At 38.4% G+C, this 22,492-nt stretch overlaps 1 long non-coding RNA gene across 1 annotated transcript in view; it reads left to right on the plus strand.

Moving 5' to 3' along the window:
• Positions 1–1,577: 1,577 nt before the first annotated feature.
• LOC132372590 (uncharacterized) overlaps positions 1,578–22,492 on the plus strand; it is a 55,594-nt gene continuing 34,679 nt past the window's right edge. Inside the window, exons 1-2 of the long non-coding RNA XR_009505207.1 lie at positions 1,578–1,678; positions 20,333–20,446. This is a non-coding gene — a long non-coding RNA (uncharacterized LOC132372590). The remainder of the gene's footprint in view (positions 1,679–20,332; positions 20,447–22,492) is intronic.

Raw genomic sequence — 22,492 nt, forward strand, 5'->3', positions numbered from 1 at the left:
GCTTACTTCATTTGTCTAGTCATCGTTTCTACACAAATTTAACTGAGGACCCAACTTCTCAAATACTTTGCTTGTAGGAGCTTGCAGCCCTCATTGTGCGTGTAGATTGATGGGGGAGGAAGAAGAAAGCTGGAATCAGTACGGTAGCCGTAGGGGAGTTAACCTTGGTACAGAAGCTAACACCTGTAGGCCACGGGGTGACACATGTCAGGTATTTGGTAAGGTAAGTGGCGTAGTGGATAGGTGTTCACGTTGGCTGGTACAGCCTAGCAGCTGAGAGCTGGACAGAAGACTAGTTCTTACACCCAGGGTTGCATGGAGATCAAGCCGCAAGCTCCAAATGAAGAACTGACAAGAGATGAAGCACAACAGGCTATCAAAAAGAGAGCCGGGTTACTGGCGGGAAGTCAACAACAAAGAAATCCAGCTGGACAGCGTGGGCTAAACTGGTTGCTCCAGAGAAGTCGAGAAAGAAGAGAGAATTCCAGGATCTGGAAACCTCGAGAACGTGGAGATCATCCCGACATACAAGAAGTGGGTTTATGGCAGCAAGACGAATTCTGAACCCCGTCATGTGGTAGATTTCATTCTGCTGAGAAAGACCCCATTATGATAAACCAGAACTCCAGCTCAGGTCTGAATTTACAGGGAAGAACTTTAAGACAGGGTCAAGGGGTTTTAATACCATGAAGTCAGGATGTTTTTGTTTTGATTTTTAAAACATTTCTGTGTCTGACAGTTAAGTAGTTAAGTGTCAATCTTATTTTGCTTTCAGTCGACAGAGATAATTTGTCTACCAGCTTTCAAGGCAGTCCTTTTTCCTGTAAATTTTTTGTTTTACTTCACAAGTATAATAATTACTGAGGCTGTGGGAAACCAGTATCCAACCAATCCCTATATGTCCGCTCTTCCTTATTTCTCTGTGAATAAAAATCATTCTAATGAGAGAAACTTTTTTTGCCTTCTGGGGAGAAGTTCTGATTCAGAGGCCATCTGAAAGAAAACCTAAATTACTCTTTTTGAATTGCCACATTTGCTTTGAGGTTAAGTGCTTTGCTAGAAATCAGCAACTCTTTCCACCAGGATTATGATTTTTAGAGACAAAAATCATAGTTTTTTAAAAATTAGGTCGAAAAATTTTAACTGTAAAACTTTTATTGGCTTTTCCCTCAACTTCTGGCCAATCACATTGCTAATGCTTTGCTCATCTTAAAGCTAGGAGGATGTTAATATTTGTTGAAGCAGATTTGCAGATATGTGAAGAGGATTTTCTGCAGATGAACCATCCTAAGAAAACAAAAACTGCAAAGAAAAATCATGTAGAATAGGGGTATCCTTCATTTTATGTGTGGATTGATAGATATGATAGTATGGACTATTGTACAATAAATATTTACTCCTCCTTCAGTGTGGTAAATTATACTCTCAGTCCCCATTGATACGGAGCTTGGCCATGGACTTTTGCCAATGAAATGTAGGCAGAAGTAATGAGGTGTAAGTTCTGAACTAAGAGCTTAAGAGGCATTGTGTGTTTTTATTCAACTCTCCTGCATTTCTGCCTTTTGTCTCAGATAACTGCTAGATCATAGGGGATGAGAGAATATGGAGCAGACTTGGACCCAAGCCATAGACTAAAACCAAGCCCAGCCAATCCCAGCCTCTATCAGCTGAACCCCAGGTAAGCCCTAACCCACCATATAACTGAGGGCAAGAAATATTTGTATTGGGCTTTGCCTCTGCATATGGAGTAGTTTAACAGCATTATTGTAGAAATAGCTTACTGATTATATATTATATATTATAGCAATAGCTTACTCTCTGTATATCTGTATATAAATTTGTACTTCGTTTAATTGATGAAATAAGAAAATAATTTATGTTCATGATCTGAAGAACTGAAGTTGGGAAATTTTCAGTTTGGCGGACACCATACTAGTATTGATAAATATTATAAAAAGGCGATTGCTCATACTCAGATAGTAGGTAACTTATTCAGAACAAAGGTTTGGGTCAATGAGTATAATAACATCAGGAAGCAATGAAATTCCAGCCAGAAAAGAGGGTGACAGGGAATTAGAAAGGGAGATGAAAAATATATAAAGATGTGTCTGTAGGAGATGTGTCATCATTCTTTGCATTTAAGGTTAATTACAAAGTGTAGCTCTTAATAGGTCAAAATTCCATCTTAATCCCTTTATCTCCAAAATTTTCTACTTATTCTAAAACCAAAGAATTTTATAGCCATAAAAGATCTTGGGAATCACTGGAAACATTTTAGTTCAGTCAATCATTTTAGAAATAAGGAAACTGAAGACAAAATAAGAAACCACACCATATCAAATGAGAAAAAATTTTTAATCTTGACTAATTTATTAATTATAAATCCATAAATAAATCTCCTGATTAAAAATGTAATCTTTCTACTATATCACACCATCTCATTATCACTTTATATGAAAGTATTCTTTTGTTGACAATTTTTTTTCTTCTGTTTATATGGGACTATTCTTTTGTAGTTAAGAGTATTTCATTATATAATTAAGATAAAGTAGCTGTAAGATAGGTTTTATATGGGTTTACAATGAAATTATATATAATGCTCTGCATACCATTAAAATCAGTGATCCTTAATTTTCACCACACATGAGGATCCCCTGGACAGCTTTACAAAATACTGCTGTCTAGTCTCACCCTTTGAGATTCTGATTTAAATCATCTGGGGAGTAGCCTAGGAACTGGGATTGCTAAAAACTTCTGTAAAGCACTATAAATGGCTTTTCTTCATTTTTCCTTTTTAGGCTTTATTCTTATATGAATAACCATCTATTCTTATTGAATAGAAACATTAAATGCTATAAATTTCCCTCTATAGCACTTTAGCTACACCCCACAATTATGATATGTGGTATATTCACTTAAAAAAACAAACTTTTTAACTAAGCACTATTTATTAAGAAAAGAAGAACTTTACTTTTCATTGATTTATAACTATAGTAAATATAGGTCTGGGCAAACCAAAATTGCCTTTGCACTTAAAATATCTCCTTCTGCTATAAACTGTATATATTAAACAAATATAATATGTATAGGATATAAAAAATAATAGAACTAATTCACTTATAAAATTTATATGAAAATAATCGTTACAAAACACTATTCTGAGAACTAAGTTCCATCAAGCTTTATTTTGAGCACAAGTGTGAGTCTCATAAGTATCATCCATTCTTAAAATAATGAACAAGATTCCTTTTGAAAAGAGACAATTCTAAAGTGTCCCAAGTTTCTTGGTGTATTTCTGGCATTCCAGAGTTGGTTCATTTGAAGTTTGAATCAGCCTTAAAGGAACTCACATCTGATTTCAGAATGTGAAGGTGGACAAAATAAACTCCAGCCTGTGAAGGAAGGTTCTTAAGTGCTTCCCAGAAGCACAGACAGTGACGGACCTCATTTTGGAGGGGGGGAGGTAGAGAACCAAACCTGGTGGCACACGGTGTCTGAGTGGAGGGAGGTGAAGAGCTCTGCTTTCCGACCCTTAGTGCGGGACAGTAAGGATGCAGGCTTCCAGCCACTGCAGTGTTTGAAAAGTCTTCTTGTACTGTGATGTCTCTTAAGTCATTTTCTGGTGACTGGATCGTTCTTATAATTTCATCCATCCTCTCCTTCTGTCTTGAGGGTCTGGACTTTTCTTTCTTTATTCCTTTTACTAGAGAAGTCATTTCCTCCTTTGGGATTGAGTTGGTTCTCTTCAACTTTCCATATGTGTCCACCAGGCTCTGTGTTTTTGATGACTCTTTTCCTAGGCTGGTATCTTCTAAATACGACTCAGTATTTAAATATTCCTCTTGAACAGAACTAAGCATGTCAAAAACTTGATGCTTCACCTGAATCAGTGCAGCCAGTGTTTGTGCAGCCAGCCTTGCACATAAAATAAGCTTCTAACCTAATGTATAAGTCTGAACAAATATAAGAGACCCACCAAAAAGCCAATGACGGATACACACACCACTGACTCCCATTGGAGGCTATTGTGGACAAGGCCTGGTCTCATGTCATCTGGCAGCAGCTCTGCTACCACTTCTCGTGACTTCCCTAGGAACAGCCAAAAACCAAGCTCCATCGTGGTTCTCACCCCCTCTGTGGCACTGAAGTCCACCCCAGAGTTCCACTGGGTAGTCATGGCTCCCAAAGCCTACAACAAACTGCTGAGAACCCTGCAGTGTTCCACCTGGAACCCAGTCACATCTGGCAAACTAAGCTGTCTGCCAGTAGAGCTGGTCAAAGTGAAAGACGGGTACAATTTTTTGCCATAGTGGCCTCTCTTTTCTCTTTCTAATTTTTCAATTGTGAAACATTTTTATTAAAGTCAATTATATACTGTGAAATTCACATCTAAAATGTACAACTTGATGACTTTTGACAGGTTACATTTGTAAAACCAACACTCCAATACATGTTCGTCACACTAACTTCTTGTGCCTCTTTCCATTCCCTCGTGCCTCAGTCTCCTTCCCCAGAAGCAATTACCATTCTGATTACTATCACCATATAATTTTGACCATTCTTAAACTTCCCATAAATAGTATCATAGAGAATGTAATCTTTATGTCTGAATTCTTTCACTCAATACAATGCTTTTGAATTTCATCCATGTTGTTGAGTAGAACAGTTGTTCGCTCTTTAGTTCTCTATTATGACATTGTATAAATGTTCCATGATTTGTTTATCTATTCTCCTTATTGATAAAATTTTAAGTTTCCATTTGTCTTAGGAAAATACCTAGGAATGGAGATGTTTAACTGTGTAAGACACTGCCAGTTTTTCAGTGGTTGTACAATCTTTTACTATCTACAATGCATGAGGGTTACATTTGCTTTGCATCCTCACCAACCATTTGTTTTTTCCAGTCTATTTTTAAATTTTAGCCATTTCTAATACATGTGCAATGGTCCTAGTGTTTTTGATTTACCTTTTCATGCACCTATTGGCCATCGTATAAATTCTTGTGTGAAAGACATCTTTGCCTTGTTTAAAAAAAACATTTAAGATATTTGTCTTATTCTCATTGATTTATAGAAGTTCTTCATACATCCCGGTCATAAGTGTATATGTTGGTTATAGGAAATGAAAATATATACTTCCAATCCGTAGCTTGCAGTTTCTTTTCCTAAATGGTGTCTTTTGATGTGTGGGAGGTTTTAACTTTGATGAGGTCCAGTTTAACACTTTTTCCCTTTTATGGTTAGTGCCTCTTGTGTCCTCTCTTAGAAATCCTAGTCTACCTCCAAGGTCATGAAGATACTCCCCTACCTTTTCTTCTAGGTGTTTTATAATTTTAACTTTTACATTTGCATCTTGAATTGATTTTTGTGTAGTGTAGTGTAGGAGTCAAGGCTTGTTGACTCTTTTCTCTTGATTATGGGTCACATTTTCCTACTTATTTGCATGTCCAGTCATTTTTTTATAATACACTGGATGTTGCGTATAATACATGGTAGAGAATCTGGATTGGTTGTCTTCCTTCAATTGGTGTTGTGTATTTTTTTAAACATCTTTTTTTTCTTTTTTTTTTTTTTGCCCATGCCATGCGGCTTGTGGGATCTTAGTTCCCCAACCAGGGATTGAACGCCAGACCCCAGCAGTGGAAACACGGAGTCCTAACCACTGAACTGCCAGGGAATTCCAGTGTTGTGTATTAATCTGTTAAGTCAATCCTTTTGAGCAGGCTTGGTTTTATTTATTTTCTTGTTAGTACATATTTTACTTTTTGTCTTTAATCCTAGGGGATGGCCCTTACTCTTCAGGTGTGAACTTTCTGGGGTCTTAATAGAATGTCAGAGGTGCTCCATCTGTTCTCAACACAGTAGCCAAGCTGGCAGCCATATGTCCCCAGCACTGGGCTCTCACTTGTATCTCTCTTATGACAGATGACACAGAGCCAGGGAAGAATAACTTCTAGGAACAGATGATGCAAAAATTCACAAAATTCACTGGAACCTAAGTGGTGATGAAACTAAAGACCCAAATATTCTCATCTAATTCCATTGATAGATCACTTGAAATACCCTTAGATTTATCTTAATACAGGATCCTGGGACAATTTATCTTCTTTCATTAAAAAAAAAAAAAACTCCACTAATCCTTAATTTAGACCCAAAAATAAATGTAAGAACATTCCTCACAGATTAAGGTATAACATCCATATCCTTACTATTTTGTACAAAAACCCTAGTGTTATCAATTAAAATGCAGTCTACAAGAGCACCATTGGTCAAATTCAGCTTTTGGCTTTCAGCTCTGCAATGGCCACCCTCCAATACCTCATGGAGTTTTGCCCTGCGCCCTTGGACCAGCACCTGCGGGGAACCTCCAGGTGGACTTCTGCCCCCACCTCCCAGCCTGCCCCACGCCCTCCCTCTCTAGTACTCTATCTTGCAAATTCCAGCTGCCTCAGCCGCCCATTCCTGCCTCCTTAGCTCAAGGTGACCACAGTGCTCAGCCGGGGCTCCACTCCACCTTCCTAGCTCTGGAGAGTGTCCCTACCTGAGAGGCAGGCCACACTGTGTGTGCTTCCACTCTCTCAAGGACCTCAGTCCAGGACCAGGACTGGACACAGTCATGGCATGTGTCTTCTCTAGTTTTGTGTTTGTGACTTATAGGTGGAACCGTGTGTCCCTGTACGGTCAGGCCACCCAGGATAGCTCTCTGTACAGCCCCTGCTCCACCAGCCCCTGCTTCACCTACACGCTATGCACATGAGTAAATACCTACGTACTTGCCCTATCCCCTACCCGCAGCTAGCGACTGTTCTAATCTTTAGATCAGAATGGCTCCCCTTTGATAGTTTAACACAGGGAAGACCTCTGCCTCTTGAAGGCACTTGGCCGGAGGAGCTAAGAGAGTTATGCCCCTCTGCTGGTTTCCCTGGTAACCGATGAGCCAATCTGACGTCAATAGTCAATTCTCCCTATAACTGATGTCTCCCTATCCACCCCCCAGCCGCCCAGCCCTGTCAACAGCGAAGACTGCTGCTGCCTTGTCCTGCCTGCCATCTGATGTCCACAGTAGGGTGTTGCTCCGGGACCCTTTAGCTTCAGATATGTAAGATATCCCATCTGTTAACCATCGATGTCTGTCACTGACCCAGGGCTCTTTCTTCAGTCTTGAGGCTGGGCAAGTAAAAGGCTTGCAGGCCTGCAGGGTGCAGCCCAACAGTACCTCCCCTCAAATTCATATGTTGAGGACCTGACCCCCAGCACCGCAGAACATGACGTTATTTGAAAATAAAATTGTGGCAGATGTAATTAGTTAAGGAGTCACACTGAAGTAGGGTGGGCCCCTTATTCAATATGACTAGTCCTTATAAAGAAGAGAAAATTGGAGACAGACAAGGACACAGGAGAATGCCATGTGAAGATAAAGGCAGAGATCTATAAGCGAAGGCATGCCAAAGATTGCCAGCCGAGTACGAGAAACTAAGAGAGAGGCCTGGAATAGATCTTCCTCTCACAGCCCTCAGAAGGAACCAACCTTGACAACACATTGACCTTGGACGTCTAGCCTCCAGACTGTGAGACAACAATTTCTGTTGTTTAAACCACACAGTTTGTGGTACTTTATGGTGGCAGCCCTAGCAAACTAATACATTGTCGTAGGAGACTAAGTCCAGTACCAGTAACTTTGCTTTCGGTAGAATTTGTTGACTCTGCTTGTGGGCCCCTTCCTCTGGGGCACTCTGGGTGGGCCCTGCACCCACTTCCCCAGCTTCAGCTCTGCTTTCAGGCTCTGGAGCTCCTGCAACAGCTGCTGGTCATTACAGGAGGACACTGGGAAGATTTTTAAATATACCAGAGCCCCATTTCCAGAGATTCTGCCTTAATTGGTCTGGTGTGAGGACTGAGAGTCAATTTCTTTTTAATGTTTCCCAGGTGATTTTCATGTGCAGCCAGGGTGGAGAAGCCCAACTTTAAGCCTTACAGAACGTCAGCTGCCCGATTTGCTTGCAATCTGGTTTTGTTTTAGGCTTAGACATGTACCTATTTTCACAGCAAGTGAAATATATTTATTATAATATCTTTCATTAAAATAATGTATTGGCTTTAACTAAAAGGTAAAGTGGTACAAAATCATTTTATTTATTCAAAGGAAGAACTAAAACACAGGATAGGCAACAAATATTGAGATCTTCGCATGTTCTAGGCATTGATCTTGACATAGGAGAAGCAGTAATAAGCTAGACAGCTACAGCCCCTGGCCTCAGGAAGCTTAAATCATATGGGTTGAGGCAGTCAATAAACAGGTAGACAAACAAATGATAAAGATAACTTATAAATAAAATAAAATCATGTAATGGGACAGAGTGACTGAGGGACAGAGGCAACTTGCAAAGAAGACCACCTCAGAGGAGGTGACATTTACACTTAGACCTGAATGAAGAAAAAGAATCAGCTTTAGGAGGATCTGGGGCACAGCATTCCCAGCAAAAGGCACAGAATGTACAAAAACGGAGGAGAAAAATAGACATAGCATATTCATGAAAGAGAAGGAAGGTTAGTGGGACTGTAACGTACCAAAACAAGAGTTTTATAATTCACATTTATAATCCATATTAGGTGGAGCTTTATAAACCAGTGTGGTATGCAAAATGGTCCCACAAAGATGGCCATATAAAACCCTGGAATATGGCAAAAGGGACTTTGCAGCTATAATCAAGTTTACAGGCCTAACGAGAGAGAGATTCTTCTGGATTATCCAGGTGGGCCCAATCTAATCACATGAGCTGCTGAAAGCAGAATATTTTTTCCAGCTGGTGAGTGAAGGCGTGAGGCAGAAGGGAAGGCAGAGAGACTGAAAGCCTCGTGGGGTGAGCAGCGTGATAAAGGGCACAGGCAGCCCTAAGGTAAAAGAGGCTCCCAGCTGACAACCAGGAAAGAAATGGGGACCTTAGCCCTACAACCTCAAGGAACTGAATTCCACCACCAACCTGAGTGAGCTGGGAAGTGAATTCTCCCCCAAAGACTCCAGATAAGGGCCCAGGCTAACCAACATCTTGATTTCACCTTCCGCGACCCAGAGCAGAGGAATCAGTCAGACCCACCTGGACTTCTGACTTACAGACCTGAGAGGTAAAAAATGTGTGTGTTGTATTAAACAGCTACGTTTGTGGTTATTTCTTATGGCAGCAGCAGATAACCAATATAGCCAGACATCAAGCTGGTTATTTGTTTCATTCGTTGTTTGTTTGAGTTTGGGGTGAACTGAGTCAACACTAAAGTATTCATCTATTTTAATCACTATGAAACTGACTTAGCTACAGGTTGAATTCTAAATATGTCAAGTATTGAGCCAAAATTGTCTCTCTTCAGCAGCAATACTATAGACACAAAAGTTGTCCAATTATTTTGCTCCCTTAGATCAGTTTTTGCCTATATTTGTAACTGGCCATTTTTATAATCTCTGCTTTAATATTTCACCCATAAATTTGTATTTATGCTTGACTGGGCACCAGCTCAATTTGTATAATAATTGAAGATGATTGAGAGGGAAGTGTTAAGTAAATACTAAGTGGATATTGTCATAAAAGATGTAGATATTGTGTCCTAATACTGATAAGAATGTCTCTGGGCCGTTTCTCTTTACTTTTGAAATTAAATGGTCATAAAATACCATTGCTTCAGGCAAGAATATGTAAGAATGTGAAAATAAAGACATACAGCCTTTGGAAAAAAATTGGATTTCAACCTTACTTTCACCTCTCATCCTTTATTGTTTAACAAAGGAGAATTTGAAAGTTGAAAATAATTCTTTCCTTATTTGTTAAGTCACCATGGCTAGTGGGAGGGGGTATACCATTTAGAATGTATTTTCATAAGAAAGCAATATTGGAAAGCCAATTTGTCAGCAGTGGACCTAAGGCTTATTGAAGAGCTCTCAACTTCTTAGGGGAAATCAATTTTTTCTCCCAAGGCAAATTCAGTTCTGTGACAAATCATCTTTTTTTTTTTTTTTTTTTCCCTTCTCTCAAGTCTTTGGTCATACTTTTGGTGAAGCAAAATTCTGAATCCTGCCTAGTCTCTTCATAAATTTAGGCTGATTCAAGCTCTCTGAGGGTGGGATACTACAGATAATTAAGAAAGCCAGCAAAGTTATATTTCAGTGGAGAATGATCTGGTTAGTTTTATATTTGGATACAAAAAGGGGGAGAAGATATTGAGAAGCAACTTTCCTTTTGGTTGGTGCTTCTCACATCACAATCCATGAGGAGCATTAGCAAGCCAGCAGGGATAGGCAGGGTTCCTACAACATAAAAACAAGTGTGATGCCAGGACTGGACTGTTTTCATATTGAAAGAACCAACAGTGAGATTCATCAAAGTAAATCCTTTTTTAGCCCTCAGAAAGCCACTGATAGATTCAGCTTCAGGGTATGAGGATAGATATTTGGAGAATAATAGAAAAGGTTATTTTCTTAGGCTGAAATTCCTAGAAGCCTTGAGTTCCTAAGATCATGCTAGGGCTGCAGGAGAGTATCAGACTGAAGTGTTTAAACAGAGATTTAAAGACACATAAGTTGTATTCTTTTGTTCAGTAAATATTTATTAAGCATCTACTATGTGCCAGGCACTTTTATAGGCATTAGGGGTACAATGGTGAACAAAACAAAATCCTCGCCCTTGGAAAACTTAAAAATAAATCAATTCATAAATACTTAAGATAATTTAAGTGGCAATAGGTGGCTATGAAAAAAATGAAGCAAGGTACAGGGCCAGAGAGTGACAGGGAAGGTGTGTTTGCTGAGTCACAAGGTAAGTTCTCTCAGAAAGCGACATTTGACAAAGACCTGGGTGATAAAGAGGAGGAATTTAAACACAGATTTTGGGAAGAGCTTTCCAAGTAGAAATAACCACAGGTACAAATGCCCTAAGATTACGATGAACTTGGTGTTTTCAAAGGACAGAAGTTATGCTCAAGTGAGGGTAGTGGGAGGGAGCCCAAGAGTTCGGTATTTGAGACTGAAAAGGGAAGTGGGAACCAGATCATCTGAAACTTGTGGACCTTCATAGGAAGTTTCGGTTTTATTCTAAATGTCACAGGAAGTCATAGAGGGATGTTAAGTAGGGAGAGTTATAATCTGATTATCTTTTGTAAAAGATGGTTCTAACTGCTGTTGGGAGAATAGGTTGTAGAAAGATTGTAAGAAAGCAATTTTAAGGAAGTAGAATCTACAGTAATTCCAATAAGAGATTACAGTGCCTTGGACTAGGGTGACTGTGATGAAAGAACTAATATTAATATTATGTATTGCTTTGACATCTGCTAAAATCAGAAGGGCATCAAATTGCCTAACCACGAGTTCCCCTCCCCCTCTGCCCCATAGATAAGGTCCCCTAGCCAGACAACCCTCCTTACCAAGCAGACTGGGTGCAATTCTTGCTCATCCCTGAGTAGCAAATTTTGGTTCTTCAGCAGCACTCAGGATTATTGAAACAAGACAGTCACATCCTCCTGCAGGAACTGGGGCACACCCCATCGTCTTGCTACTGCAAAGCCTGTCTCTTTCAGCCTCTGCTTGTTCACTCTGTTCCCAAGTATAACTTCTGTTTGGCCCTGCATAGTGTGTGGTGTCCCCTGGGCTGTAAGTATACGTGACTAATAAACTGCTGTCACTTTCATCTGTCCAGTGCTGGCTGTGTTTGGCCATCCCCATAACCCTAGGATGGAATTCCCTCCCTCACCAATGAAATAAAGAGGAGGCTAATAAAACAGTGATCGCACTGGAGGTGATGAGAAGTAGAGATAATGAAAACTGATCAGATGTATTTTGGAGGTTAAGCTAATAAGATTAACAGGTGGGTTTGGATATGACACCTAGGGATTTTTTTTCCCAGCTTTATTGAGATATAATTGACATATAGCATTGTGTACATTTAAGGTGTACAATGTGATGATTTGATACAAGTATATTTTGTGAATACAAAAATATAACCAAAATAAGGTTAGTTAACATATCCTTCACCTCACATAGTTACCATTTTGTTTTTGTTGTTACGGAGAGACTATTAAAGCTCCACTCTAATAGTAACTTTCAAGTATATAATACAGTATTGTTAACTCTAGTCTCCACACCATATACTAGATTCCCAGAACTTACTCATCTTATAACTGAAAGTTTGTACCCTTTGACCAACATTTCCCTATTTCTCCTACCCCTCAACTCCTGATAATCACCATTCTACTTTCTGTATCTATGAGTTTGAAGCTTTTAGATTTCATATTTAAGTGACATCATATAGTGTTTGTCTTTCTCTGTCTGACTTATTTTACTTAGCATGATGCCCTCCAGGTTCATCCATGTTGTCTGTTGTCACAAATGGCAGGATTTCCTTCTTTTTTTTGTAGCTGAATAATATATGTGTATTACATCTTCTTTATTCATCCATGATGGACACAGGTTATTTTCATGTCTCGGCTGTTGTGAATAATACTGCGGTAGACATGGGGGTGCAGATATCTCTTCAGCATAGTGGTCTTGTTTCCTTTGGGTGTATTCCCAGAAGTGGCATTGCTGGACCATGTCGTTGTTCCTGAGAGGGTCACATGGTGGCTTCTTGCCAGCATTTGCTCTCTTGGCTTTTTGACGACAGCCACTCTAACAGGCATGAGGTGATGTCTCACTGTGCTTTTGACTTGCAGTTCCCTTATGATTAGTGATGTTGAGCACCTTTTCATGTACCCGTTGGCCATTCATATGTCTTCTTTGGAAAAACGTCTGTTTAGGTCCTTTTTCCGTTTTTTAATTGGTAATTTGTTTTTTTTTGCTATTGAGTTGCATGAGTTCTTTATATATTTTGGATATTAACCCCTTATCAGATATTTGGTTTGCAGAAATTTTTCCCATCCCGTAGGTTGTCATTAAATTGTGTACCTGTGTTCTCTTGTAGCTCTCTGATCATATTTAGAACAATTATTTTGAATTATTTGTCAGGCAATTTCTGGATCTCCATTTTTGGGGCGTCAGTTATTGGAAGTTTACTGTATTTCTTTGGTGGAGTCATGTTTCCCTGATTTTGTGATCCTTGTAGCTGTGCATAGATATCTGCCCATTTGAAGAAGTAATCAAAATGAAACCGTTCTTCCTTCTCTGTACAGTTATTCTCAGATTTTCTCCTCTGCTGTGTTGCTGAATTTTCTTAAGTTGCACTCTGGAGCTCTCCTAGAGCTATTCTTGTTTGTGGATAGCTGTCTAACTGTTGATCTTCATTGGGGGATGGAGGCTAGGGTCTCCTCTATGCCATCTTGCTGACGTCTGACCCCTAGGTTTTTTTCCTGAAAAACTGGAAACATGATGAAACCCTTAACTGAAATAGGTGAAGACAAAGATAGGGACAAATATGATGGGAAAAATTAAGAGTTCTGTTCTGACATGTAATCTTTGAGATATTTAATGGATATGCAAAGGATGCCCAGTTGGAATTGTCTAATAGGCAGGTAGGCATTTGGATCTGAAGCTTAGGAGTTTTATAGATCTTTGCTGCCCTAACATGTCATGTGGCAATGTGGACACTGTAGATCAAGGAGATTAAGTGACTTGGTCAAGATCGTAGCTTAGAAATGGCAGATATTCAGACTCTAAGTCCAGTGCTCTTTCCAACAGAAACATGAATCCTGAAGCAAAGAAAATATATTGTCCCATTTGTACCCTTTTCCACTAAGGTACATGTAAAGGTTTGGAAGGGTAACTTGGAGACGGACGGGTAGTACTGTTTAATGGTGGCTCACTTTTCTTCCACAAAGTGACAAGTAGCAACAAAGAGAAGGGATTATTAGTGTTGGCTAATTCACTTTAAATATAGTGGACTTAAGCATGCACAAATTTTTAAAATTTATTTTATTAAAGTATAGTTGGCTTACAATGTGTTAATTTCTGCTGTATAGCAAAGTGATTCAGTTATACATATTTATACATTCTTTTTCATATTCTTTTCCATTATGATGTATCATAGGATATTGAATATAGTTCCCTGTGCTCTACAGTAGGACCTTCTTGTTTATCCATTCTATATGTAATACTTTGCATCTGCTAGTCCCAAACTCCCACTCCATCCCTCCCCTGTGCCCCCTCCCCCTTGGCAACCACAGGTCTGTTCTCTATGTGTGTGAATCTGTTTCTGTTTCATAGAGAAGTTCATTTGTGTCATATTTTAGATTCCACATATAAGTGATATAATATGGTACTTAGCATGCACAAATTTAACCTTCATTGTTTAACCATTTATAAGTGACTGATTCCCATGATAGGTTGTGATCTTGCTAAGGTTACAAAGTGGCATCAAGGGGAGAACGAGTCTCTCCACTAGTGAATGGGCCTAGCTGTCTGCAGAGTATCCACATCTCAAGTTGGTTTCATTGTTTCTACTTGTCTTCTTGTACATGGGGACTTATAGTAAATGATTAAAAAAAAAAAAAAAAGAAAAGAAAAAAGGTTTGATTCTAAAATGCACAACAATCAAAAACAAACACAAATAAAAACCTCCATAAATAAAGAAGTTCAAATATAACTTTAGTAGCGTATTTATAAAATTATTAGAGATTTGAAGGAATTATTTAAAAATTTAGTGATGCCGTATTGCATCTTACAGGGGAAATTGTTTGCTGTCATAGTGCTTGGGAATTATATCATTCTAAACATGTACTCCTTACAAACATCAGGAGTGTGTGCTAGTATTTATTTAAATGTCAGGAAATCTTTTTGATTCTAGACCCCAAAAGGCATTCATTTATCATCAGAAAATTTTTAAACATGCATTAAAATGGAAAATGATAAAGGCAACCTGTAAGTATATTTGGTAGGGAAGCTTCCAATCTGGTACATTCAGTTGCCACATGGCTATCCAATGTTGGCAACGGTCCAGTAAATAGAATAGTTGTTCCAGTTTCAACAGATGCTCAATGAATTAAACAGGATTTATAGATCAATGTAGTTGATCATCTGAACCAAGAGACCATGTTATTATTGATACAAAGAACATTTTAGGGAAAAATATACAAACATTGCTTTTTTGGTGAAAAAATATAAAGTCCAACCCAACAGCAAACTTTTAAATTCGAGGAAAAACACTTATAACAATGGAAAATTAAAAGCAGAATCTCAGCAGGTGCAAGGGGTTCTGAATGGAGCCCTAAAGTAATACATACAAGATGAGTTGGTAGCAGCTTGGCGTGGGCCACAAAGACCATTAACACAAACTGCTACTAATAAAATCTGTCCCAGAAGGAGGGAGTGGGCGTGGTCACCCACACAGTCTGAGGACCCTCCTGGTTTGATATTTAGACCTTGAAGCTCTGCACGTAGTCCAGAGTGGCACTTGAATTAATTAGGCAAGGTAAGGATAATGGGGAGGAGGGAATAAGAAGGTGCTAAAGAGACAGGTTACAACATTTACCTGGACTTTAGTTCGTGTGTGTGGTTGTGTGTGTATTTAAAGTGTCTTCCTAATTGACTGTCTTCCTAATTGAAAAGTAACACCCACTATAAAAAATTCAAACAATCCAGAAATGCGTAAAGTAAAAAATTGTCCTCTCTCCCATGTTCTCCTTCCAAAAGAAACCACTATTAACATATGTTGTACATTCTCACAAACATTTTTTCTGAGCTTTTACATATATGTATACACGTTTACATATGGATAAGGAGAGGGCAAAAGAGCTTTATATTTCTTTCCAAAAGTGGTATCATACTTCACACACTGTAGTGTAGCTTTCTGTTTTTGCTTAGTACGTTGTGAACACCATTCCATGTCCTTACATGGAAATCTACTTCATTTTTTAATGCTTTGCATACATGGAGTAAATATTCCATAGATTGTATGTACCATAATTTATTTAACAAACTCCGGATTGGTGGGCATTTAGATTGTTTCCAATTTTTAGCTATCAGTGTCACAAGCAATGTTGCATGCTAAACATATATTAATGCATACCAGTGTAAGTATTTCTGTAGGACCAGTTCTTACAAGAAGAATTGCTGGGTCAATGTGCTCTCTTACATGGTGAATGCAAAGATAGAAGCAGCAATTGCAGCCTGATTTCTTCTACCTCTCCGGGGTCCAGCACCTGAGAAGAAGAATTCAGGACACACAGGCAGAGAAGGGGGCTACCCTTCTGATATGGTATGAGAGTCCCTAAAAGCCTTCCTGGCCAGAACTCATCTCTTTCCTGGTCTGCTCAAAAGCCTGGAATTCCCAGGATAAAATCATGTCTTCAGCAGCCTTCTGCATCCTCTCTTTAGTGGAGTGATGGCCTTACTGATTTGGGAGTGGCAATATCCTCTCTGGCTGAAATATTGCAGGAATTTACATATCTCGTATAATCAGCACATCTTTTCATTTCAACACTTGGTAAGAATCTTTATAAAATTTTAGTCTATTTTTCTGTCCTTGTGATTTTACGAGACTAGATTAATTTGCTTTTCTAAACCTGAGGATATTGTGACGCCTAAGAATCATTCTTACAGTAACACAGTATTTTGCCCAACTTATAACAGTTTGATATTTTATGATAGTGGGCTTCTTTTAGGTATAGCATCTCACCCCCCTCCCAACTGTCCAGTGAATCAAACAAGGCAAAGAGTACTTTGGTTTTATAAATGAGAATATTGAGGTTCAGAAATGTTATGGGACTAACCTAAGACACATGAGGAGTATTGGCAGAATTTATCAGTGATGAGTGCCTCATGTGATAGATTTAAAACCTATTAGAAATGGAACTGAACTTGAACTGATATCTTAAAAATTTGAGATTGGGAGTTTTCTGGTATTTTGTTTAAACACTGTTCTCTCTTTACTCAGTTCTTAAAACATCATGGTGCTATTTTTTTTTTTAACATCTTTATTGGAGTATCATTGCTTTACAATGTTGTATTAGTTTCTGCTGTATAACAAAGTGAATCAGCTATATGTATACATATATCCCCATATCTCCTCCCTCTCGCATCTCCCTCCCACCCTCCCTATCCCACCCCTCTAGGTGGTCACAAAGCATATGGTGCTATTTTAATTTACTATTTCCTTATAAAATCAACGTGTTTTTTAAGTTATGTTAATTAAAAGATCTGATTAGCTTCCTGATTCTCAAACGAGGTTTCACTCTGTTACTACATTGTGACTAAAGCATAGATGCGTGCACATCCATCACCAGTGGACACATCAGCCAAGTTAACAAGGCGACTCTGTGAGCCACCACAAATAACATTAAGAAGAGCTAACCTTTCCATTATTCTTTCTATGTGTTGGTCATCCACCTAAGATTTACTCATATGAACTCGCTTAATCCTCACAATGACTCTTATGAAGTGGGTTTCATTACTATCTCCCTTTTGTACCTGAAGAAAACAAAGTGCAGAGCCGGTAAGTAACTTGTCGAATGTCATGTAGCAAGGAAGTGGCAGCCCTGGACTGTAAACCCCCTTGTTCTGACTCCACCATCTCTGCTCTTAAATCGCAGGGCTGTACCACAGTGTCAGCATGGCAATTGCCCACTTTTCCCGTGTGATGTGCAGGTGCTCAGAAAGCTGGTGGCTTCAGGAAGCAAACACTTCAAACTGCAACTTGTAGAGAGTTCAGTATAAACGTGACTCCAGGCAGGCCAGAGAAGCCAAAAAGATTTGTAAAAAATTCAGACCACTTCCTCAAGACCCCTACTCTGAGTTGAATCTGACCTAACGTGACTCTATCATACTTTAGCTTTTACTGACTTCCCTGTAGGCCGAGAAAAATAATGGAAGGAATTTATTCAATTTTATTGGATTAATATCCCTAAGTGAGTGAGCTGTACACTCTTATCCTTACCCATTGGTTCAAATTTCATCTAAATACAGCCTTTATGATAACATTCTCCTTTTATCTATTAAAGTAGGGTTCAGTGACATAGTTGTAGGAAACTTGTTCTTTTTCCCCTGAGGCTTAATAGCCTTAAATGTTTTTATTAGCAATACTCATACTTTAAAGACATTTTTCTTATGTAGTATTCAATATTTTAACCAACCAAGACCTGATCTTGACAGTGCCACTAAAATTTAACTAAAATTTCTTATTTATACTGGGATCATCATATGCAATCTCAAGCCACTCTGCCTGGGTTCAAAACCCATCTCTGCCACTTACCAGGCGGTACTCTTGGGCAAATTACTTAATTGTTTTGTGCCTTAACTTCTTCATCTATAAAGTAGGGATTTTGATATTAGTATCAATCAGAGTTCTCTAGAGAAACAGAACCAATAGGATATACCTAGATATATGGTGAAATTTAATTGACTCATGAGATTATGAAAGCTAAGTCCCATGATCTGCTGCCTGCAAGCTGGAGGCCCAGGAAGCCAGTGGTGCAGCTCCAGTCCAAACATGAAGACCAGGGGCAGGGGGCCAGTGGTGTTAGTCCAAGTCTGAAGGCCCAAGAACGAGGAGTGCTGATTTATGAAGGTAGGAGAAGATGGATGTCCCAAGCAAAGAGCAAATTCTCCCTTCCTCTGCCTTTTTATTCTGTTCAGGCTCTCAATGATTGTATGATGTCTACCAGCGTTGGTGAGGGCAGTCTACTGATTCAAATGCTAATCTCTTCCAGAAACACCCTCACAGACACACCCAGAAAAAATGTTTTACCAGCTATCTGGGCATCCCTTGGCCCAATTAAACTGACACATAAAATTAACTGTCACACCTATTTCGTGGGGTTGAGAATTTAATGAGTGTTTACTACGTCTGGCACTGGTCAAAGCTCTTAACATGTATCACTCACTCATTCAATCCTCACAACTACTGAGATCCTAATATCATCTCCAATTTAAAGATGAGGACCCTGAAGCACAGAATGGTTAATTAAAGAAGTTGTCTAAAGAGAAAATAAAAAGCTCGTAAGCAATAGCGTTTGGATATGAACCCCGCTAATCTCGTTATAAATCTGCAGTCTTAGTCATGGCTATGTGCTGCCGTTTTTGCAAATTAGTTTAAAACAACAACAAACTTTCAAACCCACTTTCTAAATGCAAGCATGCTCTCCAGCGGTTTCTCACTCTGACCTTCTGTCTCTAAGGGGCCAAACCACCCCTAGTTTGCCATTTAGATGGCCCTGGTGTTCTGTCCACACACACTGCGATGATGTAATAATTCAAACATCAGTTTGATTTCTATAACTCCAATTCATCGAAATCCCTTTGTCTGCCACCAGAACTTACACCATCTACTATAGTAGATGTTTGGTAAGGACTCATGACAGAACAAACCTCCTGATTAGAAACCTGTGCAGTGACAGTTCTAGAACCACTGGAAAATTCTTCTTCTTTCAGAGATAAAATTTTATAAGAGAAGCTTTAGGAGAAAGACTCAGAAGTAAAATTTAACAATTAAAATTCCACATCTCAAATTTTTTAATCCAATTATTTATGGCTAATTTTATAGGAAAAAAGCAAAATGGAAATTTACATTGTTATTTTGGATGTGGAAATACTTCATTTTCATTGCTCTTGAGCCTTTAAACCAAAATAAGAAAGCAGACCAACTTAGAGGACCGTACTTCAAAATATATTTTAAAAATGAGCATTGTCGCCTCGTCATGCAATTGCTGTAATAGATCTCTATTTTCCTTTCACTTTTGATAAATTCAATTAATTGGCCCCAAATACAGTACTCTGCATGCTATTTGAAGTGAGTCAAATACTTTGAAGAAAAAAGTTTTGATTTTTGGACAAACTGCGGGAAGCCATTATTAAGAGGGCCAAATATCAATACTATGTACTGAATTTGGATCGATCTTTGTGATTACTTCATAGTTTTTTAAGTGAAGAAACATGCTCTTTGAATGAGGCTTTTAAAAAAAAAGAAAATGACCACAAACAGTGTCCTCTGGGCTGATGGGACTCGCTATGTTTAAAAACACTGATTAGGGGACTTCCCTGGTGGCGCAGTGGTTAAGAATCCGCCTGCCAATGCAGGGCACACGGGTTTGAGCCCTAGTCCAGAAGATCCCATATGCCACGGAGCAACTAAGCCCGTGTGCCACAACTACTGAGCCTGTGCTCTAGAGCCCGTGAGCCACAACTACTGAGCCCGTGTGCCACAACTGCTGAAGCCCATGCGCCTAGAGCCTGTGCTCCGCAACAAGGGAAGCCACCACAATGAGAAACCCTCACACCGCAACAAAGAGTAGCCCCCGCTCGCCACAACTAGAGAAAGCCTGCGTGCAGCAACAAAGACCCAGTGCAGCCAAAAGTAAATAAATAAATTTATATTAAAAAAACAAACAAACACTAGTACTTCTAAAGAAATGTTTCAACTCCACTATAGGAGGAAGACTCCATCTAAACCTGGAGCAGACACGTGATGACTTGAGAATTTCTGAAACACCTGTCTACCTTTGAAAGAAGCACAAAATTTTAAAGTCTCAAGATTGGAAAGAAGGTAATGGTCAAATCCTGTGACCAATCAGCTTGTGTTTTAAGTCCTTCTCTCTATATTCCCGAAATGTCACCACCAGCCTATGAATCACGCCTCTGATGATAAGAAACTTGCTTCTTCCTCAAGCTCTAAGTGCTACACAGTCATTCCTTATAAAGACCAACTTGAATCCAAGACTTTTTCTGTTATTACAAGTGTTGTATTCATATTTGTATTCTTAGGACCTAGTAAAACATAGGAACACAAGTGCTCAGTGAAGTTGGTTGTATCAAATGGAAAAAATTTCCTTGGGTCATATATTACATTGCAGTCAAGTTAATTGTGCACAAATTTAATTTTCCCAACTAGATTGTAAACTCTGTGAAGGATGACATCTTGTTTTATGCATCTTTGTATCCTCCGCATCCCCTAGTATGGTATTACGCACATAGAATGTCCCAAATAACTATTTGTTGAATTTAAAATGTGAATGAATGAATGAATAACTGAATGAATAAATCTTATTACTAAGCCATTTTCAGGGACATATTTTTATACTGCTCTTCAAAGCTAAGGACAAACACTTATATTCCATTTCTAAGACTTAAAAGAATGACTTCAGTTACAATTTTCCTATACCTAGAAGTTTCTACACAAAGCAGCCTATTAGATTATGGAAGAAGACTGGTACTTACTCCTTGTTAATTTTTTTTTTTTTTTGCATTTTTTAAAATTGAAGTATAGTTGATTCACAATATTGTGAGTTTCAGGTGTACAACAAAGTGATTCAGTTATATATGTTTTCTTCAGATTATTTTCCATTACAGGTTATTACAAGATATTGAATATAGTTCCCTGTGCTATATAATAAATCATTGTTGCTTATCTATTTTATGTATAGTATCAATAGTTTGTATCTATTAATTGTATACTCCTGATTTATCCCTCCCCCTCTCCCTTTCCTCTTTGGTAAACATAAGTTTGTTTTCTATGTCTGTGAGTCTGTTTCTGTCTTGTATATAGATTCATTTGTATTATTTTTTAGATTCCACATATAAATGATATCATATAATATTTGTCTTTCTCTGTCTGAGTTACTTCACTAAGCATAGTATTCTCTAGGTTCATCCACATTGTTGCAAATGGTATTATAGAATTTCATTCTTTTTTATGGCTGAGTAATACTCCATTATATATATATATATATATATATATATATATATATATATATATATTCACATCTTCATAAGACAATCATCTGTTAATGAGTATCTGGGTTGTGTTCATGGCTTGACTATCATAAATAGTGCTGCTATGAACATTGGGGTGCATGTTTCTTTTTGAATTAGAGTTTTTATCTTTTCTGGGTATATACCCAAGAGTGGAATTGCTGGATCATATGGTAGCTTTATTTTTAGTGTTTAAGGACCCTCCATACTGTTTTCCACAGTGATTGTACAAATTACATTCCTGCCAACATTGTAGGAGGGTTCCCTTTTCTCCACACCCTCTCTACGATTTATTATTTGTAGACTTTTTGATGATAGCCATTCTGACCAGTATGAGATGTTACCTCACTGGTTTTGATTTGCATTTCTCTAATAATTAGTGATATTGAGCATCTTTTCATGTACCTGTTGTCCATCTGTATGTCTTCTTTGGAGAAATGTCTATATAGATATTCTGCCCATTTTTTGATTGGGTTCTTTTTTTTTTTTTGATATTGAGTTCATGAAATGTTTGTATGTTTTAGATATTAACCCCTTGTTGGTTGCATCATTTACAAATATTTTCTCACATTCTGTAGGTTTTCTTTTCACTTTGATAGTTTCCTTTGTTATGCAAAAGCTTTTAAGTTTGATTAGGTCCTATTTGGTTTTTTTTGCTTTTATTTCTTTTGGGAGACTGATCTAAGAAGATATTCCTATGATTTATGTCTGAGATGTTTTGCCTATGTTCTCTTCTAGGAGTTTTATGGTGTCATGTCTTATATTTGTGTCTTTAAACCATTCTGAGTTTATTTTTGTGTACAGTGTGAGGGAGTGTTCTAATTTCATTGATTGACATGTA

Source organism: Balaenoptera ricei, chromosome 10 (genome assembly GCF_028023285.1).
Source record: "Balaenoptera ricei isolate mBalRic1 chromosome 10, mBalRic1.hap2, whole genome shotgun sequence".
In the NCBI taxonomy this organism is placed as follows: Eukaryota; Metazoa; Chordata; class Mammalia; order Artiodactyla; family Balaenopteridae; genus Balaenoptera; species Balaenoptera ricei.